Below are 14,140 nucleotides of genomic sequence, written 5' to 3' on the forward strand. Positions count from 1 at the left end.
CGCCCTTAAGGTACTAGAAAATTTCGGCACTTTATGAGCAAGATGTGTGTTTTAATTTTCTCTCAAAAACCTCACTTTTGAATACTTTGAAACTTGTGTATAAATTATGACCCCTAGGCCTTTATTTATAGAGTTATGGAAAAGGAATCGTAATCCTAGTAGGATACGAATTAATTGAAATTAGAATCCTACATGAATTCTATTTAATTAATTTATCCAATTAGGAATAGAAATTTAATCATACACTGACTCTTGTAGATTTAGGAATCACGCATGAGCGCAAACTCACACACACACGGCAGCCACAAGGGCTGCCCATGCGCGTGCGAGCAGCAGCCCACGCAGCGCGGCCCACGCAACGGTGGCCTTGGCGCGCGCTGGGCCTGCCTTGTGGTAGGCCTGGGCGCTGCCTTGGCTGGGCTTGTGGCGCGCGCGTGCTTGCTGGGCGATGGCCCGGCTTCGTGCTGGGCCTTCGTCCGGCAGGCCTCGTCCGATGCTAATTCGTACGATACGCTTCCGATTAAATTTCCAGTTCCGGAATTTATTTCCGATACGAACAATATTTAATATTTCCGATTCCGGAATTAATTTCCGTTTCGAACAAATATTTAATATTTCAGTTTCCGGAATTATTTTCCGATTCCGGTAATATTTCCGATTCTGACAATATTTCCGTTTCCGGCAATATTTCCGATTCTGGTAATATTTCCATTTCCAATAATATTTTCCGATACGTACCATGTTTCCGTTTCCGGCAACATCTACGACTTGGATAATATTCATATTTCCGATACGATCCATATTTCCGTTTCCGGCAATATCATCGTTTCCGGAGTATTCATTTCTTGCCTGTGACGATCTTAGCTCCCACTGAAACCAAGATCCGTCGGTTCCGAATATTCATAGATGGAGTATTTAATGCCATTAAATACTTGATCCGTTTACGTACTATTTGTGTGACCCTACGGGTTCAGTCAAGAGTAAGCTGTGGATTAATATCATTAATTCCACTTGAACTGAAGCGGCCTCTAGCTAGGCATTCAGCTCACTTGATCTCACTGAATTATTAACTTGTTAATTAATACTGAACCGCATTTATTAGACTTAACATAGAATGCATACTTGGACCAAGGGCATTATTTCCTTCAGTCTCCCACTTGTCCTTAGGGACAAGTGTGCATTTCCTAATTCCTTTGTCGCTCGATGCTTGCTCTTGAACATAAGGTAAGAGTTGTCATCCTTATTATGTCCAGAGGTGTTCCTCGGTTTCAGAGTTCAACTGATCAAATAAACAGATAATCATAGCCTATGATTCATTCGAGCACGGCCATGCATTTCACAGTTTCTAGCTCTCCGAGTGGCCTTGTACAACTTTTAAGCATCTCATCCCGATTTATGGGAGGACAATCCCAATCTTGCGATCTTGAGATTAGACTTCGTTTGATAGGTGATTACCTGAGCGTTGCCTTTATAGCCTCCTTTTACGGTGCGACGGTTGGTCAACGTCAAAGCAACCAGTTCTCAAACAAGTAATTTCAAATCACTCAGGTATTGAGGATTTAGTGTCTAATAATTTAATGAAATTTACTTATGACAGACTTTCATCTCTTACAGTAAAGTTTCATAGGTCTTGTCCGATACTAGTCTTCCCAAAGTAAGTATCTATGCAAATGATTATGACATTGCCATGTCCACATAGTTCAAGAAACAGAACTACTAGTCATCTTGCATTCTAGTCGTCTAACGTTTTCTATGCGTCCGATTTTATAGAAAACTCCGACTAGGGACCATTTTCAACCTTTGACATTCAAGTTCACTTGATAGACATTTCTTAGTCACAGGACTGGTCCTGACAGTCTATCTTGAATATATCGTCAAATTGAAGGGACTCATCATTTAATACTAAACCAAGATTAAATGGAATATGAAAATACATTTCATATATGATAAATGTTCAACCCCAATGTTTTACAACCATGGGCCTCAAACCCATCTTTAAAACAGTTCATGGAATTCAAAGCTATGCTTGATTTCCAGTGCTACAACGTGAGTGTTGCTTCTCACTTGTTGCATAGGTTTAGTTATCATGCTTTGCCAATCTTAATATCTTTTCATCGAATGTTCTTCGAGATATGATGATAAGATCTTTTGAGTGTGTTTGTTTTGTGATCTATTCCTTCTAGCTACAAGAGTAGTTCTACGCATCTTGCAATGAAGAATCATCAAGTCAGAAGACATATGATCCATCCAAGTTCAGTGAAGAACTCTTTAACATAAACAAACAACCCTGTTTTATTGCTTCTTAGGCAATAAGTACTTTTACTTCAACTGTATAGGTTGCTAGTGATGCTTTGTTTGGATTTACCTATCCAAGCAGTTCATAGATATGTGGAAGACTCTCCAACTATATCTTAGAACATAGAAATTATTATTTTAATTTCCCACGCAACAACTCATGGTCTCCAATCCATGTTGCCATTTTAAAACACGATGCTCTATAGCTCGTCCTTATCAATGGTTAACTCCAAAGGGTCTTGCTTGATCCTTTGCCAGTGTTTATGCGTGTAGCATCAATATTTAGCGTATCTTTATTTCCTTGAATCAAGAACTATTCCTATGTACCTTTTCAAGTACCATAAGTATTCTTGGTCTCAATCTAGTTGATCTTCACTTAGATCAATAGAGATTGGTATATGTTCGTCATGCCTAAAGTCATACGATACGTTTTTGGCGATCCTCATATTATATCATACATGATAAATTCTTTTGCAGAATAATTCCCAATTGAATTCTATTCATGTAACTTTAGCTCATTCAATTCTAGTAGATACTGAATCCAGCTAAATTCTTTGACATATAATATAGGTTAAGAATCTCATTTAGACTCTTTGATGTTTAACTTAGTAAATGCTTATACATAGTTCAAACATTCTTTACTTAGATTTATTCACATGGGTCGAATGTCTCCAATGGAGACTTTCGTGTTTGATTTAGTAAATGCCATTACTTAACCCAAAACAATATCATAAGATCTTTGTAAATAGATCTTAATACCCAGTATGTACTAAGTTTCGCCATGGTCCATCATTGATGAATAATTTCAAATCTAAGTCATTAGCATTTGAATGTTATTTCATAATAGAGAGATATGTGTGTAATACACATAGGACCAATTAAGTTTTAAGTACTCCCACTAAACTTCTTATATATCTATAAGAATCATGTATATTTTATGAAACTAAAATGCTTATTAGCTTCACTTAAAATACAGTTCCATTTCCCAATTGCTTGCTTAAATCTGTACTTAGATTTTATAAGCTAGCTTTCCTTTTTAAGCATTTATTTGGATCCACAAATTCTATGTCATACCATGTACATATTATATTCCAACATTTGATTGAGGAATACGTTTTGTCATCCAATTGCCATATGTACCAATATGCAATCATTGCTTGAATTATAGACTTAAGCATTACGATTTTGCATGAGGTTTCAACACAATCCATACCATGAATTTGCTTGTAACCTTAAGCAACTAATCTAGCTTTGTGTGTGAACACAATTCCATGTTTGATGGTTTTTATCCTTAAAACAAACTTGCAACCAATAGGTGTGAAACTATTCTTGTAAATCAACAAAATTTCAATTTTGTCATCAAAACATTGAGTATGTTTTATGGCCTCTAACCATTTAAAACATTTAGTCTATATATGGCCTCTAACCATTTTAGGGAATCTGGGTTTCGTCATAGCTTTCTTACAAGTCACAAACTCATTAATCTACATGATAATAGTTTGACTGTAAGTTGTAGGTTTCTTCACTATCTAATAGAAGAATTGCATAGTTTCAGTGAGTTGAACTCTATGCCTACTTGGGTATAGAACATCAAACAATAGAATATCAATAGCCACTTGAAAGTCCTTTGAATATTCTGTTCTCCTTGAAGCACTTGTAAAGTCTTCTAAGAGATGTCTATTCTTTAAAGCCACTTCTAAAGTCCTTAAAGAATAAGTTCGGATTTTCTGAAGAACTTCGAAAAGCCTCCGGAATGTCCGTTTATGTTTGTTGTTCGCCTCGAAGATCTTCGAGGTCTATTTTCTCCCACTTGTCATTTTGGAAACGAATCTCCAAAAGGACATTATTTCGAGCAAACAAACATTATGTTCTCAAAAATTCGTGGTAGAAACAATACCCTTGTGTCTCATTTGAATAAATCACAATGAAACATATATCTAGACTTGGGCCTTAGTTTGTTGAATAACAAACACTAAGCTCCCACTTAGTTTAGCAACTCTTTAGATATATATAATTGAAAAGATATCCTGAAATTACTTTTCAATAGCTTTGACGAATTTGGTTTAGTTTGGTGGTAGTTGAGCATTTTGTTTTAGAAATTATAGGAAAAGTCTTTATGATTCATCATTGATCGAATCAAGTACTAATTGACTTCAATCATTCCAACGTAGATATGCCATATCTTATGGAGCTAGATTGTGAGATTACAACACACAATCATTGATGATCATATTTGGTCTCAAGTAATCATCAACATGATCTAACCTAGATCTTTATGATTTCTTGCCGAGTGGATTTTATACTTCTGAATCTTTGAACTAGCCAAACAGATTCAACTTATATCACATTTGAGTAAATAAACCTATATTCACTCAAATCCATAATAAAGTCATAAAATCTTTCTTTAGCTTTGAACTCTATCGTCTAGGCGTTCTAACAATAGTTCATATTCTTTGTTACTTTCAACAAGTAAGACTAGCTTGTCTTAAGTTGATCTAGAAATCAACCAACTTTCAAAAGTCCATCAAAATAGAGCTTATGAATGTTAACTTGTTGATATGGTCTAAGCAACAATGCCAAAGATTTAATGGAACTCAAATCAAGGGTTTGATTTGAACCTAGTAAAGTTCTTTAAAGAGTTGTTTGTTTTAATCAAGCATATTGACTCAACCAGTAATTGACCATTTCATTCAAATAAACAAACAAACAAGCATTGTTTTTGTTCTTCTGAATGTGAGTCTTTCTGTGTTTGAAGCAGAAATTTAGGTATGCTGATTATGGAACAAAATAGCCATTAAGTTCCAGCCTTTGAAAGGACTTAAAACAAACTAGATGACCCTACAACTAATGTAGCATTGCCATGCTTCATTTCCCACTTGTAGGTCATTAGTGTATCCTAGCTTCCATTATTTGAGTTATTACCGAAGTAAGAACCTCAAGCGGTATATGATACCAAGGAAGTTTGATTGCTAGGTCACTTCTCTTTAAACATAAATTTATAGGTAGAAAACGGAATCGTAAATTCCTTTCATTTGTTCCTCGTTTTCCTATTTCTTGTACCCTTTCTTATAGTCTTAAGAATTGAATTCTTTAGTGTTGACTTTTATACTTTGTTAGACATGTCCAATGTCACCAACAAGGTTCTTTACCATTTTAATTTATGTTGAATATTCTGTTTCAACTAGATGATCTTACCAGAAGCTTCTAAAGTTCTCTAAGCATCGATCTATTCGAATGTCTAGGAACTAGACTCATTCGAGAATTAAATGGAAAAAGGATTTTAGGTTGTTAACCATTGGTAAAGCTGAGCGTTTAAACTCAATGCTTTATGATCTCAAAACCACATTGTATTTTGAATTCACAAGCACCAATCGGTTTGCCATTCGACTTTGATACTCGAAAACAACCATAAAAGTCGATATAAGAAACGTACATTTTAAATTGCTCACTTTCTCTCATTTCCGTGAATCGTTCTTGGATTCACTACCAATCGAGGAAATTTACTGTTACCTTTCTAAAAGGATTTATTGCAGTGCAAGATATTTAATTATAAACAATAATTAAAACATACATTGAAGCATGCAAAGTCTAAACATTTATCATGAATAATAACTTGAAATTAAAGCAACCATGCAATTCAAACAAGTTATTAGCATTTTATTCGATTTTATTGTTCCGGCAGGTGTGAATAAAATGATTCCAAGACCCTAAAACCATTGAAGAATTAAGCACAGTTTGTCGACTCAATTCTAAAACATTTTAGGTAAGCAAAAGCCTTTTGCTAATAGTCTAGAAACTACTCTTGGTTGATAGGTACGTCTAAGAACTTATTAGGTAAACCTATCGATTTTGCCACGACATAAAAGGACTCCTTACTTATATCGTTGAGTTTCACCAAAACTAACATGTACTCACAATTATTTGTGTACCTTGCCCCTTTAGGACCAATAAGTAACACCTCGCTGAGCGAAAACTATTACTAGATTGATGTAAAGGATATCCAAGCAAGTGTATATTTTGGCATGGCACCTTTTAACTCAATTTTTAAGTTTGGAACTTAAGGCTCTTACTATGTTGGTTAGATTTTAAGTGAACTAAAATCCTTAATCATGCAACATAATCAAGCTTTTTATCTCATGCATTTTAAGACATATTTAAAGCAATAAATAACTTAAAACATGCATAAGATATTTGTGATCTAGTATGGCCCGACTTCATCTTGAAGCTTTGACTTCAAAGTCCGTCTTGAAAATCTCCGTGGGAGGCACCATTTTCTTCAAATAGGATAAGCCATAACTAATTACAACTATTTGATGGTTCGCAGACCATATTTGAATTGAAAAATAACTTTGGTACTTTAGACCAATTACATTCAAATTAATGGTACGCAGACCATATTTTCTATCCTATTTGGGCCATACTAGTCACTTCATAACCTGCAAAACAGTACATATACAATATATACCATTCACCCATTCATTATCATGAATGGCCCACATAGCTGGTTAGTAAAACACATTATGCATCACGTAAACATTTGCAGCAATTAATCAAGGGCACCAATAATCTACCAATTATTCAGTCCTTATTAATTCTAATCAAGTTGTTTTAACCTTAAGGATTTGTAGACCTAATCAAGAGTTTATGACTAAAAAGCGCTCCCACTTAAACCAATAAATTCATATGCTTTACCAATTTTAAACATAAAAATGTATTTCTAGTCCAACCGGAAACATACAAATTTAATTAAAATTTAAAGCTCATATCAATTTATAATTGAATCCAAAAATTTAATTTAATTTCAGTCGTATTTAAATTAATTCATGATTTTAATTTTAGTAAAATAATTAGAATAAATAACATTTATTATAATTATAATATTCAAAATTAAAATCCAAGAAAATAATTCAAATTATTAATTTTAAAATTAATTAAAATTACGTGAACTGAAATTTTCAAATTAAACATTCAAAACGATCTAATCGTAACGCAAACACCCTACGCGTTGCACGCCCATGGACCGTACGCACACAGCCATTGCTGGCCATGTGCGCGCAGCCCATGCGCTCGTCGCATAGCTGCTGCTTCCCTATCGCAAGCCTCCGCACACATCGTGCTCGCTGCGCGCGCCAGCGCTCATCGCACGCGAGCTATCGCTCGCAGTGCGCGCGCGCGACATCGCTCGCTGGGCGCGCGACATCGCTCGCTGGGCGCGCGAGCCATCGCTCGCTGGGCGCGCGACATCGCTCGCTGGGCGCGCGACATCGCTCGCTGTGCGCGCGAGCCATCGCTCGCTGTGCGCACGAGCCATCGCTCGCTGGCGCGCGACATCGCGCGCTGTGCGCGCGAGTGATGCTGGGCGCAGCGCTCGTGGCACGCGAGCTTGCGCTCGCTGCGCGCGAGGCTGCGCGCTCTTGTGCGAGGCAGCGCGCGCTGTGGCGCAGCTCGCTTGCTGCCCACACGCGACTGCCTTGGCTCGCCCTTCGCCCATGCCCATTCGTTCATTGCTCGTGGCACACGACACAAGGCAGGGCTGCTGCCTTGTGCTCGTGCACTACGCCCTTGCTCATTGCATTCGTGCCGCACGGGCGACGAGCTCCCTTGCTCGTCGTCGCATGCCCGCATTATACAACACCCCTTAAGGGTAACACGAAGCGTCCATTGCTTCGTGCGTGCAAGTTATATGAACAAATCGCATAAAAATTTAAAATTTATATTTAAAATTAATGACAAATTAATAAATATTATTAATTTCATAATTTTAGGGCGAAAAATCGAAAATTTATTATCCAATTGATTTCCGATTGTTATGGATTCAAGTCTAGGTCATAAAAATTTAAAATTTATCGTAAATTTATAATTTTTATGGTGGTTTTTAATCATAGGTTTCTAATTAAATTACAATTAATTATGAAAATCAAATTAATTCTAAATTATTCTAATTTTCAACAAATTAATCATAATTACAAATTAGATTGCATAATTAACAAGACTAGGCATTCAAACTTGTTAAACATATGCAGTAGGTCAATCAAAAATTCAAGATTTATCAACAAGAATCGCAAATATTTAATTTAACATCTTAAATTTACGAAATTTTGCATTCGAAAAACTAAAACCTTCGAAAAGTCATAGTTAGGCTTCGAATTTGAGAATTCTGGGTTCGGCAGAAAAATACTGTTTTTGTCAAAATTTTAGAATGCCTTTTACATGCGGAATTGACACAAAAATCACTCAATTCGGATGAGTAACGAAGAAACTGCCGAAAAACTGCGTACGTATAATTAAATAAACGCAATTTGCAATTAATTAACAATTACGAAAATTAATCACCCTTTTTAATTCTTGCAAATTTGTAATATTTAACCATGTTCATGCAATTTAGATTATGAAAATAATAAGGGGCTCGTGATACCACTGTTAGGTTATGATACATATGACATTACATAGATCATGCGGAAACAACCATTAACCCAGGACAACATATTATTTACACATAATCATATAGCATAATTTAGATGCATACTCTTTGTTGCGTGCCCTCCCTAGCTGCGCCCGAACCGAACAAGAACAAGTCTTTAGGACTCCAAGTGTCGTCCCTCCGTAGATAGTCCACAGCACGTCCGGATCCGCCTTAAGATTGACCAACTAGAATCGCCCTTAAGGTACTAGAAAATTTCGGCACTTTATGAGCAAGATGTGTGTTTTAATTTTCTCTCAAAAACCTCACTTTTGAATACTTTGAAACTTGTGTATAAATTATGACCCCTAGGCCTTTATTTATAGAGTTATGGAAAAGGAATCGTAATCCTAGTAGGATACGAATTAATTGAAATTAGAATCCTACATGAATTCTATTTAATTAATTTATCCAATTAGGAATAGAAATTTAATCATACACTGACTCTTGTAGATTTAGGAATCACGCATGAGCACAAACTCACACACACACGGCAGCCACAAGGGCTGCCCATGCGCGTGCGAGCAGCAGCCCACGCAGCGCGGCCCACGCAACGGTGGCCTTGGTGCGCGCTGGGCCTGCCTTGTGGTAGGCCTGGGCGCTGCCTTGGCTGGGCTTGTGGCGCGCGCGTGCTTGCTGGGCGATGGCCCGGCTTCGTGCTGGGCCTTCGTCCGGCAGGCCTCGTCCGATGCTAATTCGTACGATACGCTTCCGATTAAATTTCCAGTTCCGGAATTTATTTCCGATACGAACAATATTTAATATTTCCGATTCCGGAATTAATTTCCGTTTCGAACAAATATTTAATATTTCCGTTTCCGGAATTATTTTCCGATTCCGGTAATATTTCCGATTCTGACAATATTTCCGTTTCCGGCAATATTTCCGATTCTGGTAATATTTCCATTTCCAATAATATTTTCCGATACGTACCATGTTTCCGTTTCCGGCAACATCTACGACTTGGATAATATTCATATTTCCGATACGATCCATATTTCCGTTTCCGGCAATATCATCGTTTCCGGAGTATTCATTTCTTGCCTGTGACGATCTTAGCTCCCACTGAAACCAAGATCCGTCGGTTCCGAATATTCATAGATGGAGTATTTAATGCCATTAAATACTTGATCCGTTTACGTACTATTTGTGTGACCCTACGGGTTCAGTCAAGAGTAAGCTGTGGATTAATATCATTAATTCCACTTGAACTGAAGCGGCCTCTAGCTAGGCATTCAGCTCACTTGATCTCACTGAATTATTAACTTGTTAATTAATACTGAACCGCATTTATTAGACTTAACATAGAATGCATACTTGGACCAAGGGCATTATTTCCTTCAAATCTGCCCAGAGCGGCCAGGCAACTTGTGAGCCGCTGGACCGCTCTTACTGTCTTTGGTGAGCTCATATCAATTACTGCCTGGATCTTGTTTGGGTTGGCTTCAATTCCTCTCTCATCAATCAGGAAACCTAAGAATTTGCCCGACGTCACCCCAAACACACACTTCTTAGGGTTCAATCTCATGTTGTAGGCTCGAATAGTCTCAAATGTCTCCCTAAGATCAGCTATGTGTGCCGCCCGCAGCTTACTCTTCACAATCATATCATCAATGTAAGCTTCGATATTTTTGCCGAGCTGTTTGGTGAACACAGTGTTAATAAGACGCTGAAAGGTGGCCGGTGCATTCTTTAATCCGAATGGAATTACCTTGTAGCAGTAAAGGCCTTATTCTGTAACAAATGACGTTTTCTCCTGGTCGTCAGGCCACAAGGGGATCTGATGAAACCCTGAGTATGCATCCATGAAGCTCATCATGGCATGCCTCACCGTGGAGTCGACAAGCCGGTCAATCTTTGGCAATGGGAAACTGTCTTTGGGACATGCCTTATTGAGGTTGGTGTAATCAGCGCACATCCTCCAGGTCCCGTTTGGTTTTTTGACAAGGACCACATTAGCAACCCAGTCGGGATACTGACTCGGCCGAACAAACCCTGCATCCATCAACTTCTGTATTTCTGCTGCTGCCGCCTGATTTCTATCTTCCCCATGGTTCCTTTTCTTCTGACGAACCGGTTTAAAATTCGGGTCCACATTCAGCTTATGGACGGCCACAGCAGGGTCAATACCCGGCATTTCCTCCACTGTGAAGGCAAAGATATCCTCGAATTCTCTCAGTAGGTGGACCAACTCTGCCGCCAGCGGGTCGTCAGGAGGAATTCCAATGCACACTACTCTGTCCGGCTTGTCTGTATTTAATACCACATTGAAATGAGCCCCAACAGGCTCTGGTCGTCTTTCTTCCATGTGCCCTGCTGAGATAGTTAATGTTTCTTTGACGACTTTGGGTTGTGTGTCACCACACTTTCGTTTGTTTCCCACCGTGTCTTTCTCTTCACCTGACCCCCATGCTTCCGGACTCAAGGTGGTTAAATAGCAATCTCTAGCTTGTTGCTGATCACCATGTATAGTGCTGACGCTCCCATCATCACAGACAAACTTAAGAAGCATCAAGTGAGTCACAATAACCGCCTTTGCCCTATTCAAGGTAGGATGCCCCAAGATGATATTATATGCCGTCAGATCTTTCACTATGAGGAAACGGACGTTCATTTGACGAGATTCTTTCTTATTTCCCATTCGCAAAGGAAGAGAAATGATGCCGAGTGGATGGATGATACTACCTCCGAAGCCTATAATGGGATAGTGGATTTTCTCAATCTTCGAGGAATCATGTTGCAGCCAATTCAAGCACTCTAGACTAATTATGTCTGACGAACTTCCTGTATCAACCAAGATACGCCTAACCCTCAGATTAGCAACCTTTACCTCAATCACCAACGGATCGTCATGCGGGGTGGCTATTTTCCCACGGTCGGCCTCGCCGATTTCCACTTTTGGAAATGGGTTGGCTGTGGCTTTCCCGGACAGCATCACTTGCCCCAGCCGCTTGGCATAATCTTTCTGACCCCTCATGGTCGGACCACCGGCGGCCAGTCCTCCTGAGATGACTGCCACACACTCTGGGTCATTACGGTTCCCATCTTATTTCGAGGGAGGTGGTTTGTTCTTTTTGTAGAATGGCTTGCCAGAACCTCCCGTGTTTCTGCTGATATAACTCTTTAGGAACCCCTTAGCAGCTAGGCCGTCCAGTGCCCTTTTTAGGCTCTTACATTCTTTGGTGTCATGTCCAATGTCACTATGAAAATGACAGTACAGCTTGGGATCCCTGCTTTCTGGTGGCGATTTCATGGGAAATGGACGATCAATCTCAAACTTGGACCCAACGTCCATCAGAATTGTGTGCATGTCTGTGTTATACTCAAATCGCTCCCGGTCATAAGTTCTGGATCTCTTCTGGCCGGCCGCTCCGGGGGCCCTGTCTAATTCTTTTGCAATAGCCCATGTCCCATTAGGCCGGCTCTTCTTCTCAAATTTTTCTTTTTTTGCTGCCGGCTCAGCGGTATCACTTCCCCTTGGGTCTCTCGGGACACTGCAAATTTCTGTTGCGTGGATGAAGGCCTCGGCTTCATCTAGCACTTCTGCCATGGTTCGGACGCTTTTCTTTACCAGATCAAATTTGAAGGAGCCTTTCTTAAGCCCTCTAATGAAGTTATCAAATGCAACACCATCCGGCAAATCTGGAATTTTCCCGGCCTCTAAATTGAATCTCTTCACATAGCTCCTCAGAGACTCGTCTTTCCCCTGCTGAATTCTACTCAAATGCATGCTCGTCTTCTTTTCTTCCTTGTGAGCCATGAACAGGGTAGAAAATAATAACTCGAGCTCTGAGAAAGAGCGAATAGTTCCAGCTGGAAGCCTTTCAAACCACTTAGATGCTACTCCTTTGAGTGTACTTGGAAAATACTTGCACCAACTTGAGTCAGTTGTTCCTTGGACATACATGTGATGCGGGTAAACTAAGAGATGCATGTCTGGATCTGTGGTCCCATCATAGGAATCAATGTTGGGCGGCTTAACTTTGGGCTCCCTTGGGGCTTTCATGATGTTATCTGCAAAAGGGGTGGAGTGTCCCAGGGCCATGTTGGACACCCCCTCCTGAATGTGATACACGGGATCCTGAATCCTGGAGTAGGGTTCCCGCGGAGAAGACTCTCGTCGGCGAGTTTGAAGAGTTGGCCGAGTGACCCCTGGGCGCGTTTGGCTCAAGTGCGTGTAAGTTGGGTGAGGGAGAGATCTATCCGGCATGACGGGGGTTGACCCGGTGTCCGAAAGTTCAGACTCATAATCAGGCACCTGCTCTGCATGTGGCTGCTCACGTCCTCGAGACGTTTCGCCGATCAGTCGCTGAGGCAGTCGGCGCGGCAGGTAAGACACGGCCTGATTGGCTGGCAGCCGACTCCTAACATCCCCGTCTGTATGTCTGGTCCAGACGTTGGGAGGCCGCAGGGACAGGGACGACCTGGTGTCCGTCGGTCTCCCATGATTGGCAGCTGCAGTGGAGGTGTAAATCATCATGCTCTTCTGCACCTCAGCGTTGACCGTCTTGCCCATATAAGCTTGGAACTCGGCCAGAATGGCCTGCAGGGCGCCCACAGACACGGGCAGGTCCGGATTCTCCTCCATTACTGTATCTGCTTGAGGATTTAGATGCCCACCAGGGGGAGTGCGGTTAGTCCGCTCGTCCTCCTCACTGAGGCACTTCTACCTCGGCGGCATGACGAGGTGTGTGCCCTGTTGCGAAAATCCGGGCGGCTTCTCCTGTTATTCTCGGGGCCGGCGTATACTACTGCTCGGTCGGCATTTCCCTTTCCAGCGGTGGCCACTCCACCCTCAGAGGCCGCCCAGCATCGTTCTCCTGTTGTTGTCCTTCCATACTACCGTACCTCCCCACAGACGACGCCAAATGTTGTGGGATTTTTCCGGGAGATTTAGACTTGGAGGTTTCCGGTAGTTAAGGTTTTAGCAAGAGTCTATCTTTAGAGAGAGAAAGTAGAGAGAAGGCAGAGCAGTAAAATGTTCTTGATTGTATTGATTGTGACCCCTTTTTCTAGGGAAGTGGGGCTATTTATAGTACTAGGTTTTTGCAGGAATAACCTAATATTCCTTTTACATGATTGGCTATGAGGTATGAGAGGAGGACACGTGTCATTCCTTCTTACAGTTTACTGGCCCTTTTAGGCAATAGTGGGCTATTTGGGCCTATTGTGCGTATTTGTACTCCGTAGGATACTTACTACTTAAGCCCCCTTTTTAGGTGTAGGTACAATACATACATTTATACATACATAGATACGGATACATATACATTGCAGGTACGTAGATTGATACCCATGCTTCCGGAGTAGACTTCGTATGGTTCCTGCTTACGGGGCGTAATACGTGCCATGTGTCACATCCTCATTGGTACACGAAGGCATGGT

Source organism: Spinacia oleracea, chromosome 6 (assembly GCF_020520425.1).
Source record: "Spinacia oleracea cultivar Varoflay chromosome 6, BTI_SOV_V1, whole genome shotgun sequence".
NCBI lineage: Eukaryota > Viridiplantae > Streptophyta > Magnoliopsida > Caryophyllales > Amaranthaceae > Spinacia > Spinacia oleracea.